The following is a 5,000-nucleotide window of genomic DNA, read 5'->3' as shown; positions in this document are numbered from 1 at the left end:
AATTTCTTTCATTATTGTTTGGAATACACCATGTAATGTAATAATAATAATAATAATAATAATAATAATAATAATAATCAGGTGATAACCTGAGTTACTGCCAATCTCTCAACTGGATTTACAAAAATTGTAGGTAAATCAACATTGTGATTTTCAACTAAACTCAAAACATATTGAAACTGGTCAGGTGAGAGTCTGAAATATTCCTTAAATTTTGTCGCCGATTTTATAAAGATGTATCATTATCAATGCGTTAAAACAGAATTCTGTAAACCTATAACTGAATATTACATTAGTCTGCAGCTTGTTCCTTTTATAATACGCATGCGAGATTTTGATATCCGTCATCTACCTCTTCTAGAAAAAAATATCACCTTCATTATGTTGGATTTATTCATTATAATATTTAGGTTATGTCCGTGGCCTACATTAATTTACTTGTCCATAGGTAGCAGATGAGGGAATAAACAAATGGCAATCAACAGCGATGTGCGTCAATAAAGAAACCACTTCTCGGCGACCATCGCCGGCGATGTGCGTCCGACGATGATCGCCATAAACAAACCGTACCATTAGTAAGAAGATTCGATCTCGCTCAGTAAAAGCACTAGCCTCAACGCAAGAGCGCACCTCCTATGCAAAATATAAATCTTTTATGTCCTACCCGACAAACACAGAGTTACGAACTCTATCTGGCGGACACAATAACAGGAATAAATCGGCAACAGCAAGAGAGAGGACTTATGACAGCCCAAATCTGCCTTAAATATATCGACCAGACAAACATTACGTATGAAAAGCAAGATGTACAATTATTTTGAAACCGTAGTTGTTAAGAGCACGAACTGTGGCAGAGGCACAATGCGCCGAGACTGATAAGGAAAACCGTTAATGAAGTCATCACTGGATGACGTAAGATTATGCAATAGTGTAACAGAATCAATCAACGAGCGGAAGGAACAGAAAAGGAGCTTGAGAATATGTCGTGTGTGAACCAAGGGAATAGAGTAGAAAAAACAACAAGGAGGTTGGGAGCTAAAACCGTACTGTCTTTAACACTTCTATATATATATATATATATATATATATATATATATATATATATATATATAAGGGTAATACACAATACACTATAACACGAATGGGAGCCAATTCGATAGTAGCAGTAGCACACAAAATCTAATATAGAAATTCGTGCTGTTTGTGTGTGTGTTTGTGTGTGTGTGTGTTTTTTTTTGTATGAGAGAGAGAGAGAGAGAGAGAGAGAGAGAGCGAGCGAGCGAGCGCAGATGCGCAAGCCACTAAGTGGATCGAAATTCGGTTACGGAGGTCATGGACGCCTCATTCAGACGCTAAATAAGGTAAAGTGTTGATAAAGCGTTGTATAATAACTTACTAAAATAAAATTAAAAAAATCTCGACACGAGAAAAGGAGATGTTAAGTTGACTACGACTGTACACATGGCGGATTTTCTCAATTTAAAGTGCAACTTTGATGAGCGGTTTCCTGGCGCGGCGGGGGGGGGGCTGCCTTAATGCAAAAATCAAAGTGTTTGCAGTGCCCACCCCCTCATGTCAACCAACCCCCAAAGCGGTCGTAAGCGTTGAGAGGGTACGAAAATAGAGAAATCAAGCGAGAGGAGAAGTGTGGATAGGGAAAGTAACGTCGCGACCTATGCTTCCGAAATGCCGACCGGAGCTAACATGCAGTATCATCCGTTCAAAAACATTACCGCCTCATAGTCTGTACACAACTTTTATTAAATCTCTGCCTCTGTGCAACAGTAATGGTTTTATTACTATACAACAAAGCATGACACCTCTGCGCAAGATATTACAGCAGCGGTCATCAGGACAGTGCACCCTCGAGCTAGCGTCACTTACTCGCGAATAAGACAAATCACTATCGTGCACCCGAGGTTGCTGACAGTAATGATCTCTCTCACTCTCCTTCCCACTCTCTCTCTCTCAAGTCTCTCTCTCCCGCTCTCTCTCCGTCTGAGCGTGTCTCAGTCCCTCCCTCCCTCCCCCCTACTTCACGCGACGGTTCATATTCCGAGACACAATTTACCCCTTACCCACTTCAGGGCATGCTGACGACCAATGAATTACAGTATCGAAGAGTCATTCGAGAACGTCTTAACATTACGTGGTTGGCGTAGCAGGAATAACACAAAAGATAAAAGCATCAGAGCGGAGCAAAGACAAATTATCTATATGGGTCTTCAATAGACACCGATTAGGTTTTCCGAACATGGTGGCAGAAAGGAGGAGATGTTAGAAGGATACAAGACCGAAAGGCTTATAATAAAAGATATACGTTTCGAAACTCGATTAGTTGTTGCAGGGCTTCTCATATATAAAGGCGGCTCAAGTTTTGGTGACCACCACCGAAAAATGGTTGAGGGTGCGAGTAACTTCAAACTTGCCACCTGCCAGTGTAACAGTGGGAGTCTACTATGGACGAAGTAATGACAGAGCCAGTGATAACTCTGTCTTAGCTATGCCTTTTGTTTTAAGTGAGAGTATATATATATATATATATATATATATATCGGCCTGGGTACCGTAGTCGTTGTAGATAGCGCTGGCCTTGTGCGCTTGAGGTTGCGAGTTCGATGCCGGCCGAGTTCGATTGCTCGCAACTGCCGAGGTTATATCAGCGTCGCCGGTGTGCCGGAAGTTTGTCCCGCAGGAGTTCTTTTACAAGGCAACATATCTACTGGCATGAGCGAGTCGCATTTAAGCACACTTAAATGCCATCGACTGCGCGAACGAGACGCTATAAGCAGTAAGATGAGCTGTAGTCAGCATGTCAATAGTAGGATTAATAATGGCAAAAGAAGCTAATAAAAGCTATAATTAGCTGCGTAACTCTGGAAAAAAGAACTGACTAAGGAAGAGAGCAATGATGTGCTATGTGTGGAGCGTGGCATTTTATGAGGCAGAAACACGGACATAAGGACGAAGAGAAGAGTCTAGGAGCATTTGTAATAAGGATATAGAGAACAAGGAGCGAGTGAAAAGGACAGACGGAATAATAATTGAAGCTGAGCTAAAAAGACTGAGTGATGAAAGAATAATGCCGAAACTGATCAGGACGAGAAATAGAAATTGGCTGGGTCACTAAGAAGAAACTGGAAACAGGAAGCACTGGAAGTTATAGTGAACGGAAGGCAAGTTCGAGGCAGAAGAATTCAGACAACATAGAGATACATGGATGCATGGAGGCAGTTTCGTGAGGAGAGTAATGGCGAGAACTCGTACGACAGAATCGTTACTTCGAGGTAAAGAACATAATAATTACGGCCCTTTATACAGTCACAACCGCTCTACAACTAAAATTTAATAGTCACCCTATAAAGCGCGGGGAAAGAGGCGCTGTGATGACTCACTGCGGGCGATTGCGCACGTAGAGGTTATGGCCGTAAGAAGCGCGACTTCGATGCGAGGGGAGTTTACTCAGCAGCACCATATTGCACGAAGACACACAACTTCGCTCGTAGTTGCAGAAGATATTAAGTAATTGAGCATTAAAATATATATCATATTATTAAAATAATTTACATAAAGGATAAAATTAAAAAGTAATTTTGTATGGATTAGGAGTCTGATTATTGGAACATGTAGCTAATCGGCAATGTAAGCAGTGCCTCATTACTGGTGCCTTGTTGCTGTTACTTGTGAGGGTGAGACCTGTCTTCGGACAGTTAAAACACACACACACACACACACACACACACACACACACACATATATATATATATATATATATATAAAATGAAGCTCCTCAGAGTGCAGTTGCGGCATATATGTACATATATGACCACATAGTACAACTCACTTGAGGAAAGAACAAAATGATACATGCATCTCAAGTCTAAATACTGAATTTATTATGCAAGATGTAAAAATGAAATAATGTTGTATATAACTGCCGAGGTTATATCAGCGTTGCCGAAGAGCCGGAATTTTGACCCGCAGGAGTTCCTTTACATGCCAGTAAAACTACTGACATGAGCGTGACGCATTGAAGAACACTTAAATAGCATCGACCTGGCCCGGGATGGAACCCGCAACCTCGAGCATAGGAGGCCACCGCTATACCGAGGCCGCAAATATTGAAGATCCTCTGAAATGGATTCTGATTCTTGTGTACAGTACATCTATAAAGAGGTAGTACAACCCACTTCACGAAATGTGACAGAGGAAGAACGATAGTCTATATGCAACTGAAGCATATGTAATTAATGTTATGAAGATGATCCACTCAATCAGATTCACGCAGATGTCGACATCTATTATGTGGCAAAACATGACACAAGACGGTAAGCGACAGACGAAGAGCATATGTCTGTGTGGAACTGAAGCCTATATATTTTATATAATGAAGATCGTCTGAATGAGGTGGATGCAGTTGTGTAAAAGTAATATCGGGCAGTACATCACACTAGACGATATGTGGCAGAGGAAGAACAATTGCCACTAAGCAACTGAAGTCTACACACTATAATAATGGATATTTCATAAAGAACCTATGAATGAGGGTGCGGCAGTTATGAACATCAATAATCAATCATGCAGTACATCTCACATGACGATTTGTGACACACGAAGAACGCTTGATTGTATGGATCTGCAGTCTGACTAGCGTATCTATTCGGTGATATACGCTATGGAGGGGGGGGGGGAAGGTACATGCCGGCCGGGGGACCGGCCGGCGAGCCAGCCAGTCAGCCAGTCAGCCAGCCAGCTCGCCCGCCCGAAGCTCCCCAGGCCAAGTTGCGACATAGCGTGAGTACTTTGCAGCGTTAGAATGCTAGGATCCTAGGGTACGTAAAGCTCCTCCTGGGATAACGGTTGATGTAACCGCTTGTCAGCCTGGTGGGAAAGGCGCAAAGACTGAAGTACCACCCCGGAACTAATCTTAATCCAGGCGCGCATAAGACGCGTGTTGAAATGTCGTAGCCGGGTACTATATCACAGCATCTCCCGCGGTC

This window comes from Periplaneta americana, unplaced genomic scaffold (genome assembly GCF_040183065.1).
Source record: "Periplaneta americana isolate PAMFEO1 unplaced genomic scaffold, P.americana_PAMFEO1_priV1 scaffold_84, whole genome shotgun sequence".
NCBI classification, from domain to species: Eukaryota; Metazoa; Arthropoda; class Insecta; order Blattodea; family Blattidae; genus Periplaneta; species Periplaneta americana.
Note: the sequence above shows the minus strand (reverse complement) of the source record.